Source organism: Rhipicephalus sanguineus, chromosome 1 (genome assembly GCF_013339695.2).
Source record: "Rhipicephalus sanguineus isolate Rsan-2018 chromosome 1, BIME_Rsan_1.4, whole genome shotgun sequence".
Taxonomy (NCBI): domain Eukaryota; kingdom Metazoa; phylum Arthropoda; class Arachnida; order Ixodida; family Ixodidae; genus Rhipicephalus; species Rhipicephalus sanguineus.
Genome location: NC_051176.1, coordinates 52,544,678 through 52,558,621, shown reverse-complemented (window position 1 = coordinate 52,558,621; position 13,944 = coordinate 52,544,678). Strand labels below are relative to the sequence as shown.

Below are 13,944 nucleotides of genomic sequence, written 5' to 3'. Positions count from 1 at the left end.
GCCAACCGCAGACCCCTGCGACCTTAATGCTACTGAGCGTATTTGGGGCGGCAAACACAACCTTCACCCCCACATCGCTTCCCTACGTTCTTCAGGCCATGCGACTGAGGAACGTATTATACATACGTGGAATAACTGCAGTATTTCTAGTCTCTTCATTATTTACGGATGGCCAACGTCCGTGTTAATCCTTCTTTGCCATGCGAACAGATTTTCGCGAGCCGATACAACGATACGCAGGATATCCCGCCTCTTTGATCACTTTGCAGCTGGAAACTACTGCTCATCTTATGTGCGCAAGCTTTTTTTCCAATGCCTTGCGTAATCATGACATCACAATTCTTCGTTTAACAACATTCGAATGCGCCGACGCGAAATTGAACACCGATTTCACTGAACGCGGGCTATAGTGTCCGCGAACATGCTCCGCATTGAAACTTAAAAGCATGGATCAAGAAACTGCAAATTGTCAGAGCAAGGCATCTCGCAAGTGAATTCTAGTCCAATCCCTTTTTCTTTGAACACATTTAGGATGTGCTCACTTCTTTGTACAGCGCATGACTTGTCGATTACAATAATATAATCATCTGTATACCTGAACACTGTAACACCTCTCTTCAGTTTAGTTAAACCCTATCACGAGCCACTATGGCATTAAATGCCGTAGTGGCTTGTGAACAAGTAATCATTGAATAAATACGAATTTGGTGTTCCAGCTCACATTGCTCACGATAGCACGTTTTTACTGCATGTATACCGGCACGTGATAACTCGCATGCCGCTTAACTACATCCGGTATCCATCCGCTCGGTAATATACCTACACTGACTGCACCATTTCTTTCGCATTTCATGCGTAGAGATACATGCAGGTGCGTTCAGACGTGTAGTATTTAGGATTTAATAACAATCAACCAGCGGCGACGCGTTTTTTTTTTTTTCGTTTGGTGCTCCCACGGCGCCAACGAGCGACGGAACAGCCGGTGGGCTCACCGTACACACTTTTCCCATAGTGCTTCGCGCGCCCTCGGTGGGTTCTGGGATTGCTTGAAAAAGGTCTGTTGGGGTGCCCCCACTGCTCGCACCGCGGTGTGACACACTTGGCCTTTTCATGACCCGCGAGCCTACACTTGCGACACAAGCGTACTACGCCATCGTACTCGCATCGGATGGTGTGTCCCTCAACATCGAGGATGTTGGGGACGCCCTCACGCATCTCCATGCGAGCACGGCGGTTGCCTGTCGAGACCGACTTGAAACCGGGGACATTATCGACAGTAATACTCAGCACGTTGCCGTAGACCTTCAGTTCTCGGGCGAGAACCTCGTCACTGGCATCGGCTGGGTATTTGAAAATGCGGACAGAAACTGTCCGCAGCCCTCGACATTCAAAGCGAATATCGTGCTCCTCGACCTTAAGGGTCGCGGAATCAGCTAAGAAGCGATCCACCGCGCCCTTACTCCTAAAGGTAACTTCAAAGTTACCCGCACCGAATTCCTGAACTAACTTCAGGTCGTTCTCGCTAAAGCGCTCGACGAGCGCTTTAACGAGCTCCACGTTGGTGGTACGTTTCGGTACCTTACCAAAAAAGGTAAGCGGGCGAACCCGCGAGGGGGCTACCATCGCGGCCTGACCACCAGGCAGCCCTGTTAGAGTTAAGCTAAGCTACCAGAGCTAGCCTAACCAAACGAGGGGGCCCACGAAACAGGGGGGGGGGGGGGGTAGGGGGTGTGATGATCGTCTCGTCAGCAGTCGCTGCTGGTAATCCAAAAAATCCGTTCAAGGGGCTCGCCCGCCCGCGTATTTCTGTGCTCTTCGCTGGTACAAACGTCAACTGCAGCCAAAATTCTTCCGTGGCATACGCACCTCCGCCCGAGGTGCACTCTCCCAACAGGTGCCTTTTGCTGCAGGTGTGCGAAAGACCCGGAGGCGCCGGTCTCCCAAGGCTAAAGTCCCTTGATTTTTCCCTCTTCTTTTAAAATCTAGGGACTTTACCCAAGGCCAGCCGTTCCCTCCCGACACCACGGCGGCCTCCCATCGACGAAGGGGCGCGAGAATTCCAGTCGTTTGTGACGGGCATGCATGAACGGAAGAAGGGGATTTTGTTCCGAGTGGAGACCCAACCTATCCCAACCACATCAATCGAACCGCCGGGGAAAGCGCAGATAGGAGAGCACGCAATCGTACATACAAAAAACGCTTTTATACACACAACTTTATGCATAAACACAATTATGTCAATAGTGCCCTTCTCAGTCGTACACTTTTGCATCATTATGAAATTTCGTTATTGTCTAAAAGCTGTTCACCAATAATTACGTTTTTTTAGTGTAGTAGCAATACGACTGCACATTTTCTTTTCTGTAATTAGTGCTACACTTTCTAGCACGTATTCAGGTATCCGTATTTTATATTTTGCCTTCTCAGCTCCTAGTCGTGAAAGTGTTGCTAGCGCTTTGTTGTCATTATTACTATTACTATATTATCTTTATTACCTTGTCGACCACAGTTTTCTTTAGAAAAGTGAGAATTTGTGCTATTAGAGGCGTATCACATTCTGTATGCGCATCGTGTTTACAACATTGAACTCGGAGTGTATGTTTGTAGGTGCAATGCTAAGTTGAAAAACCGGTGCAATGGGGCGTTTTCTTTCCGGCACGAATTGTATACGTGTACATCGGTATAACCTGAATAATGCTGCGTTTTACAAGAGGGTCACTGAGGTTCAAGAGACCTGGCGCTATACGTGTTGCACCTACCAGGCGCTTTTGAAGCGGCGTTCATTGGTGATTAATTATTCCACAAAAGGGCAATTCCCCCCTCCCCCCTTTTTTGTCATTAAAAATCGAGGGTATAGGAAGCACGTTCATAGGTGTAGGCCCACCTTAATCAACTTTGCGTAAAATAAAGCTTTTGGAGAATTCACTTATCTTATGGTTGACGTGTTCAATCCAAGACATCTCTTGTCCAAAGTAGATTCCCAGTTCCTTCATTAATGACACTGTCTGTAGTACTACGCCATTTAGCTGGATTGGCGTCATATGAGCAGTTTTTCTGCGCGCTCGAAACAATACTGCCTTAGTGACAGTATGGTAATTTTAAGAGGTTGTGGTTACCACAAATTATACCATTTAAATCCCCATTAGCTCTTGCTAGTAAGTCTTTATTTAAATTTTCCACAAAATAAAAGCTCGTATAATCAGCGTGAATGGTAAATTTAGCATTGTCATCAATGCCTGCAATCTCGACAATGAAAACTGTAAACAGAAAAGACCCCGAAATGCTTCCCCAAGGCACGCCACAGTTGACCTGCTTTTATTTGAGCATAATTTTCTGTCTTATCTTTTCTACTTTTATCTCAGCCACTTTTCACAGTGGGGGGAGGGGGGGGGGGGGCAATCGTCTCATTGCTCCTGTCTCTCCTTGTAAATACGTCTATGCAAACGGTGTAGGCTCAAAATTTCTTTTAAATAGTATATTTTTAATTTTTAGTAGTATATTCTAGGCACTGTAGTAGTGGCAAGAGCGAAGCGGGCACCCGTGGGAGCCGCTGTGATAAAAAAAGTTGCTGGCCGCGTGTGGCGCTGCTGTCGCTAGCCCGAGGAGAAAACGGGACGGGACGCAACACGTGCAAAGGACTGCTTGGCGCAGCTCAACCCGCGAGTGGCCGCTGTGAGTGCATTTGCGTTGTGGTGATTCTATTTTTTTATCATATTTTGTGCGCTCGGAGTCAGTGAAGCTCCCTATATCCTAATGGATAAGTAGAGAAAGCCGGACACGCATTGCTTCGCATCCATCCATCCATCCATCCATCCGTCCGTCCGTCCGTCCGTCTATCTATCTATCTATCTATCTATCTATCTATCTATCTATCTATCTATCTATCTATCTATCTATCTATCTATCTATCTATCTATCTATCTATCTATCTATCTATCTATCTATCTATCTATCTATCTATCTATCTATCTATCTATCTATCTATCTATCTATCTATCTATCTATCTATCTATCTATCTATCTATCTTACTAGTTGGTTGCTCATGGTCGTAAAATAACACCGCAAAAGACGACGCACGTTTGTCTCTGTGTGTTCGTCCGTCGTCTTCTGCGCTGATTTCATTACTCCGTAGAAATTACCAGCGGCCACTTTTCGGAAATCTCAAAGTGTCAATGGGGTATTCAGAGGAAGCACTTCAATTCTCCATTTTGACCCAACCGCCTATCTCCATTTCGTAAAAAGTTAATTATTTTAATTTCTATAATTACTGCTGTGATCAACGTCCCCACTCATCTGAAGGTGTAGTGTACGCCGCCACATATGAAGTGCAATGACTACGGTAGCGGGGCAAATATTGCACTTCCCTAATGCTTGAGCATTTTAGGACACGTTTCTTGAAACGCTCTGTGTATCAAAATTGGCATTGAAGGACATGAGTCTATGACGAACACGATTAACTGGTCATGATACGAATAACGTTGCATGGATATCGCGTGCTTCGAGAAACGCTTTCACCCAGTCACGTACGTGTGGCGCATACCACAGCCCATGGTATGCGGGATGCATCACAGGTGATTCACAGTCCGTATTATTAATGAAGGAACGGCGGTAGTACACTTCGGAGATCTTAACGCGAGAGCGTTAAGGACCCGTGTAGTGGAAAATCCGGTGCCTGCGTCACCAGCGTGATCGGCGAGCGAAAATTCAGGCATACGCAATGAATTAAAAACCACTGTTCAAGCTAGAATGGACTGAAAAAAAAAACGACATAGATCGATTTCGTGTTTTATACGTATTTAAACAATCTTGCGAAAGTGCATTGGCTCGAACCGCTAAAATAAGGTGATGGTGAAATTACGGAAAAGAAATGTTTATTCCTCGCTGTGAAATCTAGCTTAAAGGGACACTAAAGTGAACCAATGAATCGGTTTTGACTGATGAACTGACTTTATACTCCGAGACCTCTAATGTCGTTAGTTTTACCGTCATAAGTAATAGAGGAGAAAATCAAGGTGATATAGCTTCATTTTTAAATTTCGCGCCGAAAACTTCGTGCGTGACATCACGGATTTCAAAGTGTATTTGTCATATTTTGGTGCCATTGGCTCAACGAGATGCCCTGAAACATCGTATGTTGAGCCAATGGCACCCTCAGAGGCCAATGTACTTCATTTTTACCGATTAGGAACAACTTAGGACGCCGTCAAAATCTGTGACGTCGCGACGTTTGGTGCAGGAATTTTCTGGTGTCGCCGCGCACATTTTCTTTTTGCGCGTTTTCTCGCTTACCAAGCGTCTTCTCGCGGCAAGCGTAGGGATTTTGTAATTGTGAAAGAGTAATTTACTAATACGAGAAACATCGTTTTTCTCTTTAGTGTCTTATTAAAGGGCCCCTGACAGCAAAATTTTTGTTGGTGACTTTTTTACTGTAATTTGTAGCTTTGTGTCTGGTAATCCCTAAGTTAAATCGTAAATGCTCTAGCGTATCGTATAACTAATTCTAGCGTAGTTAATTGTGACCATTTTAGCGTCACTTCAAAACGCCCGCCTAAAAACCACAAGAAACTAGCGCCCCATGCGGGGGAGCGTCAGAGACCACGTGCACTCAAGCTGTGGTGACGTTGAAAGCGCGGTTTTCAAATCGGGGCCCCGCGCGGGGTAGAGATTGAAATTATGTGGGTGCCTCGGTATGAAAGCGTATCCCCGGAGTCGGGGCTCTCCCGGTTTGGCGCGAAACCGGATCTGACGTTACCATAGGGAGGTACTCCCTGCCCCTAGACAGGTACTGTTGTAGCTAGGGAAAGATCCGACGATTCCTCGGCCTTGTCCCCAGCCTTTACTTGCCTATGTTCTACTCGGTACCCTCACCTGTACCTCACCGCAGTCGCCGGCTTTGAGTTATGCCTTCTTTGCGTGTGCAGGAGTCGCCTTCACTTGAAAACATCCGTCGAGACCTGCACATTTAGTTTTGGTGGTTTTGACGCTGTGCGAATGGCTGAGGCCGTCTCTGCGATGCACTCTCAGCGCGTAGACTGTCGTTTTGTACGTTGGTGGTAACGACGTTTGCAGTGCCAACGCGGACCCTCAAGAATAGGGGTACGTATTCTGAAATTGTGAGATGCTTGGCATCAGTCACTGAAGGTTGTATTTTCTTTACATTTTAGAAGTTAGTTCTGCAACTGCAGACGATGTGGCCCCCGTGGTGTATACGTCTTCAAAGTGCTGCCACGTTGCTCCAGCTCTGAAGACGCCGATGCAGAGCGCCAGATCAAGAAAACGCGCTTGCTGAACCGCAAGCTGACGGCTACGCTGAAACGCCTGCCGTGTGTTCGAATCTTAAACGCCGAGGTAAGTTTACGCTGACATACTGGTGCGCGCCGCTGAGGGAAATGCCGTACCGTCGTGGTCGGCACGCAGCTTTTTTAAAGAACTTTCTAGCCGCGCTAGTTGCTCATTGCTTGCGGTAAAGTGGTGCGGTAGAGGTCTTGCGGGTTAAAGTACTGACATGCCGACCACGACGGTATGGCATATCCGTATTGCTGCACGGTAAACCTGCACTGCCAACAGACCCGATTAAAGCGGTATGTAGATGCGTACCGTCCGCACCGCATTCTAACGAATTTTAAAACTTAGTTGTAAGTGCTCCTAGCAATTTTCTCCCGTGTATATGCGTTCATCTGAAATACCTGACTTGTTATTGACAAGGCGTTCACACGATGTTGAGATACAGGGAAAATACCGAAATGAAGGTGACAATGCACGTTAAGCAAATACAGTGAAAACGTGCACACCTTTTAGTGATCTTGCATGTGGCCATTATACACAGTGGAAAACAAGGCCTTGAAATTTATTTCTTTAAGACTGTGGGACAGTGAGGATGCTTTTCAGTATTTAGATTTAGCGGAGTGAGGCAACGTGGTGCCATTTTTAGTAGAGGCATTTGAGAATACATGGCTTGCATGTGCCGTCACATGAGCTGGCTCGTATGTTAGAGACAATGTTGATAAACCATTCCAATGTCCGTGGAATGGTTCATCAACAATGGCAGTGGTAGTGACACAAGCATCCTAGCCTTTCTCACCGAAGGCCACTAATAGAGTAAGACAGTGTTTTCAAGGCATGGGAAAAGAAATGTTTGACTGAAACATCAGTATGTGGTGATACCAAATTCAGAAAACCGCCAGTGTCTGCATCTTCTCAGTGACAACCAACTCACTATGACGTTGTTAGGTAACTTTTGTTACCCTTGAATAAATGAAAGCCCACAGGTCACTGCTATCTCGATCTGTTTCAGTGGACGAATGAAAACCTGTCGACGAAATGGGTTCATGTATGTGAGGTACCTTTTGAAAAGGCAACAATTAAAATTAACGTTTCAGAACCACTATAGGCCCCTTGTTCACAATAAAGAATGCGAAGAGGGTGATTATTTATGGCCTAGGTGCCAGTGGGTGCTGGTGTATATCCTGGGTAGGTCAACACATGTACAGCTAAAGTAAGTTGCACACATACCACATTTGAGATCAGATGTATAAAGATTTTCTTCATTGCGATTAGAGCAGTGGTGTCCAAATTAATCGCTTGGTTAGTAATGAATAATTATCCACCAGTGTTTGAGCATGTCTTGCCTTTCTCAAGGCACTTTTTATGGTGTTTTGTTGTTTGTTTGAACTTTTCGTTCCACTAATGTAGGATGTGTCACAGTTCACACATTTTGTGGGTAACCTCCTGGAAACTATTTGTCGAAGGAGCACTTTGATTCTTTGGGAGGACAAACGGGAACAGCAAAAGTATGTGGGCATCCCATGGTGCAGGGAATAAGCGAGTCACTTGCAAGATTTTTTTACACTAATTGTGTGAGAATTTCCCAGATGCCAAAAAACTAGGTAACATGACAGCTCACACATGTTAAAGACCTCTTGGAGCAATAAAAGTTACCAGGGGTAATCTACAAAATTCCACGCATGAACTTTTATACGACTTATATCAGTGAGACTAGAAACCTCAAACGAAGTTCATCGTCAACAAACAGTGCAGCAGTGTACAATAGACAAAGAAGGGAACGGTTGTCTTTGTTCCTTTCTTTGTCTGTTGTCCACTCCTACACTTTTTGTTGAAGATGGATTAGCAACTAGCCCAATCTCAAAGCTTGCCTCAGATGAAGGATTCAACACCAATATTCACACTCGTTCGGAGCTTTGGCAATTTTAGAGCCCTGTAAAAGCCGTTTATTCATCAATAGAGAGCCATTGGGTGTTTCCCAATATGCCTTACAAGTTTGCCATTGAAAGTTCTGTCTACGTTAATGCAACAGCTTAAACATAATAATTCTAAGTTAGAAACACAGACAACTGGCTAGAACGTGCTATCATATCCTAGTGGAAATGGAAGGACCGTAAATTATAGTGATAGAATCTAGCACACTTTTTGCAGTTTCAACAGGATTTGCATTTTTAAAATGTGTTTCAATGTTGCAAAAACCGGTTTGTTGTGCAGCCTGGTGGACAGGCCTTCATACTGTGCAAAGGAGCCATTCGGATTGCTGTACAGTCTTCTGTTCTTTACATGCACCATAATTCTTGCTTGATATTACAATCTATATTATTAGGCATCCCCACTTTATTCTATGCTTTTTATAAGGCAAAAGGAGTGATTGCTGAGAGGCGGCTTTGCCATCACTGTGACTAAGGGAACTGGCAACCTGTGTCAAGCCGTGGTGCTTATGCGCAGTGCGTATACATGCTGAGTGCACAAACACGAACCACAGCAACAGGGGCTTTATAAGCACAATGTTGCTTTCTTATAGATAAGGCCTTGCTCGTTTGATGGCGTATTATTGCTATTGTGCTAAACTACCACTGTTTACAATGTGTTGTGTGTATGACTGAATTGGTGCGTAAAATTGTGATAAAAATTTCGAGCCATTCCATTTTGTGAAGGCAGGTTACCAGTGAAGCTGTCTAGCACATAACACAAAAATATGAACAAATGTATGAACTCGTTTCTTGTTATGATTGGTGGTAAATGTGATGAAAGGTACACACACACACACTTGTTGTCTTGATCGGTGGATCATTATTTTTTGGTCATGGTGATGACGACGGCCTTATTGTTGCTATGATGCGCAATGATCAACTTGGTTACAACCTTGCACATGTTCTTAGCCAGAGTCTTATCTATGCCTGTCTGGTGGTGAGAGGTGCGGTTTGTACAAATTGTGTCGCACAGGAAGCCAAAGCATTCTAACACAAATTGCACAACTACGGTGGTTTGTTTTTGTGTTTTATATTTTTTCAAATTAGAGGGTAAAAATTGGGTGCTATTTTTCAAGCTGATAATTTGAGAGAAATCACATTTTTCGTGGAACCATCATTGAACTGCATGTTTTTGGGGGGGTTTAGTTTAGAAATGCTACATGAAATACATTTACACAAATTGATAAGTCAAAAGGACAGTAAAGAGCCTTGATAACATCTAGGAAAAGACACATTTAATTCACAAAAGCTGATCACCGATTTTTTACGCGTCCTTGTTAACGTACATTGCCATTTGCATGTGCAGCATGTTGGTCTTCATTCGAGAGCTGTCTCACCTTTGGATGTTCAGAGGCATCCACTTCCACCTTGAGCACCGCACCGTGCAGCCAACGCTCCGCGGAGCGTCTCTCGCGGGCGGCTGGGGCACGCAAGCGCAGTGACAACTGTAGGTGGTGCCTTCGCCGCGTCGTCTGCTAAAGCGCAGCGGCTCCGCCCAATCGCGCTTGCTCTTCGATGAAGGTAACTTAATCTCATGGAAATCGAGAAGCGCAGCGACTGCGCCTCGTTCCGCACTGCTTTTTCTCCTACTGTTTTCTTTTTCTGCATGCGATCTTAAAAGTAATAAACCTTGGCCCGTGCATGAGTGAGATCGCCAAGCCGGGCTGGCACTCCCGCAACTAAGCTACTCAGATGCTTTGTGCCGTACAGTTAGAATATTCCCGCTACTCACACGGTTGTTTTCATCAGCTGAAAGTTTGGCGACACAAAGTCGACAATAAAAAAAATATAAGTTTGCGCTGTGAATTGAAGGCTCACGGAAAACTTTCTGCTTCGTGCTAAAGTTTTGAGCCAAGAAATATATAAAGCGATACGCGGTGCTTTGGGTCACCTAGCAATAAAAAGGGAGTCAAGCTTTATTCAGCGCCTGCTTACAGAAGTAATCATTTGTCAGCGGCGCTTCTTTGGTGAACTGATTGTGTGATATGAGTTCAGCTGAAAACTCTATTAGAATGCTTCTTCATTTTTCTGCATGAATGGTACGAATAAGCATGGTTGCACATGAGTAGCAAATTAGGGCGGCGTATTGGCGAGTTAAATTCGCTAGCGCATGAAGGCAGCAGTGCTGATAACACCTGAATGTAATGTAACTTCTCTGAAATTGGCAAATTGCTCACATCCTTTTGTTTTCAGGCGAGTAACAATCCAAACTTTCGCACATTTAAAGCTGTTATGTCAGACCTTACCATGCATTTATCGCCAATTTTGCGGCGCCTAGCTTTGAAGCTGATCAAAAACATTTGCGTGAGCAGCGGGAACATTCTGGCTACTGGGCTCAAAGGAGCTGAGTTGCTTAGTTGTAGGAGTTCAAGCGTGGCTGTGAAAGTTTACTCATGCACGGACCGAGGTTTATTGGTTGTGAGATCGCATCCAGAAATGAAAGAAAACACTAGCAGCAAAAGCTAGACGGAACAAGGTGCAGTCGCTTCGCTTCTTCTGAACCGTGCCGGATGCTGGATTTGCATGCGCATAGCAAGAGCGAAGTTAGCTTCACCGCAAAGCAAGTACAATTCGGCAGAGCTGCCGCGCTTTAGCAGACGACGCGGCGAAGGCTCCGCCTAGAGCTGTCACTGCGCATACGCGCTAGTTACCCAAGCAACCAAGAGAGGCGCTCCGCGGAGTGCTGGTCGCACGGTGCGGTGTTCAAGGTGGAAGTGGACGACTCTGTACCTCAGCTGAAAGAACCCTCTCAACATCACAGCTTTCATTAGCTATAGTCGGGCACAACTTTAGAAGGCAGCGGCACTTTCCCCTCAAAGGCGGATGCATACGAGCCTCCACCAATAGGCGCGCACTTCAGGTGACGTCATGAGCCGGACGGCCGGTGACCCCGCCGACGGAGAACATGCCTAACATGCCTAGCGGGACTATTTCTTTAGACGCGGAGGCAATCCACCTTTTGCATGTCTGTGTGGCGCCCTCTCTCGGGGCACTACGAGAAACAAACCGTACGGCGTCGCGGCGCGCGTCTGCTACCACCGCCATACCCTAGCCATAGAGTGACCACCGCCACCGCTGCTGCATAGCACAAATCGTGACTGCGGCACATGAGCGGAGAGCTTCGCCTCGAGTGTTGTGCAAAGGCATGGAGCCCCCTGGGAGTGTTTACATACCCGGCGGCTACTTTTTGGTGGCCAACGGATGGACGACAAGGCCAGCATCAATGAAAATGCCGAGCAAGAAACAGTTGGATGCCTTTATGGCGGCAAGTGGTTCCCGTTGCTCCCGGCAGACCACTGAAGGACAAAAATTCCGCGACGAGGGGTACGTGCGCAACCTCATGTTTAATGAGTTGTCTACCACGTCCACGTACGGACTCCTCCTAAACTCATCGGTGTATACGAACAGTGATGGCACGAAATCAGGGTGCCTGGGCGAGTTGGACGGCGAACCTGCAAAATCCGGGAACATCGCACTACGGTGACTGGAAAAAAACGGCCGCACGTTGTAACTTCGCTAAGATAAGCAAAATGCCGCAAGATTTATAAATCGGTGCGCGGCAGTCATGTCAACATACGCGAATCGTTTTTACTGAACAGCGAATGTGCTTTGACAACAGAAATGGAGCGCTGACCGCCCGTGAACGACAGGCCACGACACTACACCCTTCGGCATTCATTATGTTCTAGAAGCAGTATTTACGGCGACTCCTTTACGCCAAAGTAAACAACAGCGTAGTTACGCTGAGACCGAAGCGATTAAGGCGCACTTAGTCATACTTCGCTGTTGTCGACGTTCTAAACCAAATGCTGAAAACATATCGTACAAAAAAAAAAAAAAGCCGTAGCGCGACTTTCGTCGCTACTGAACTGCGCATGCTGTGTGACGACACGGACACAACGCGGACACATGTTCTTGTCGTACGCCATCTAAGTAACAACATTTCTTGAACGAAGTGATTTTCGCACAGTCTTGCCGAGTCCGAAGGCTGCCACGGACTGCCGTCTTCATTTTGGCGCTTCACAGACCTGATCCACGCTTCACGGCGCTGACGATCGCGTTTCACCGATGGGAAGCGGAAAAAATGAATGTTGCTGCCGGGCACGCCTCGGGAAGTGCATCCATAAGCGGCACATGTTGACGGCATCGTACTAATAGAACCAGATATATCGGTAAATATATTTCAACCACCTGCACAAGTCAACACTTCTGTCACCGCTAAAGCCGCGGCGGAAAGAGAGGCGGCGGCGTCTGCGACGGCGCCGTACAGACCATTTCCCAGAGTCGCCGCCAGGAAGCGGCGCATGCGCTGTAGAGGCATGCAAAAGGCGGATTGGCTGCTGCGCTTCGGTCATCTGGGCGGGGCCTCTCCTGTCTTCTAAAGTTGTACCCCACTATAGGCACAGCAATGTCATTGCAGCATTTGCTGGCCTCGGGTAGTGAGCAGCAGAGTCATGCCAATATTCAGTGAGTTCAGCAGCTGGTTAGTGTGGATTGCTTCCAGCAAGTACTGGTTGCACTTGTGAAGTGAATTCATGTTTTTAGTCTCTAAAATGAAGGTAGGTCAGTTGCTATGAAATGACTGTCTCAGCAGACAAGAGTCTCTTGCAATGGATTCAATACTGCTTGCAATTTCCATAACGTTAGGTGGTTTTCACCTTTGTTTGAGACGTTCCGTTTAACAGTGCAGTACCATTCTGTGGAGAGTTTTGTGCAAAACTCCACGCAGCATCTTTTCACTAATGTGGTGCTGCTGTTGGGTTACGTAGACAAAGCGGGTTTACCAGTCATTGTTGAAAGCTCGCCGACCATCTGCGGATGATGGAGGATTTTAGCAAGTTTTGAAGGCGTCCGGACGGTTGCTTGCATCTGTGTGCGAGAGCAGACAATGCAGCACTGCATGTGTCACAACTTTGTGGGAGCACTTGTTCTAGCTTCCTACACGGTGATGTCGGTGTCCCAACTTGTCGCCCAGAAACCGAAACCGAAAGTCGTTCATACAAATAAGGCGATGTGAAATAGTTTCGAGAGAATACATGAATTTGGGAGTGTGTCTCATGCTTCCTAGATCAATAAGAAATGTTTGCAACAAAGAATGCACAAGCCACAAATTTGATGGCACCACCCCTTTAAGTGGTTGTATGTGAACTTGACGTCAATTTGGACACTTTGGTGGCTTTGTAACTCCTATCTAACAAAAATAATGCAACATGTTTTTAGAGATTAAGTTAGAGCACGTGCTTGGCTTTAATTCTGGGGAGTTTAAAGAAAATGAAGATGGCCTTTTTTTTAAACTGAATTTCGAAGTATTTTATTTTTAGAGACGTTTCTTACCATATGCATTTATGGTTTGCGTCTGACACCATCCTCTGCAATCATACTTAGCACAATGGTTAACCTAATGCGTGGCAAATCTCTGGAAAATTGGGAAATTTCGAGTATTATAGACGCGGAGTGAAAAAATCTGAAATTAGAGCATTATTGAGCAATGGGTGCCGTATTTGCAACTTCTTTTGCATAAGTTATGGGCAACAGAACTGCAACATAACATTTTATAAATGCACGTTACTCACAGTAAGCCAAGAAAAATTGACTCGCAGCTGCAATAATTCTTTGTAGGATCTCGTCAAAATCGTATTTTCGGGAAATTCGCGAAAAGCAGTTCTGCTGAGTGAAGACTTCAGTCCA

At 45.9% G+C, this 13,944-nt stretch overlaps 1 long non-coding RNA gene across 1 annotated transcript; it reads left to right on the top strand.

The window, feature by feature from the left end:
- The first annotated feature begins 5,689 nt into the window (after nt 1-5,689).
- Nucleotides 5,690-11,304, top strand: LOC125757984 (uncharacterized). The gene is made up of 3 exons (XR_007415624.1): nt 5,690-6,097; nt 6,166-6,349; nt 9,563-11,304. It is a non-coding gene; the product is annotated as an uncharacterized LOC125757984 (long non-coding RNA).
- Nucleotides 11,305-13,944: the final 2,640 nt, after the last annotated feature.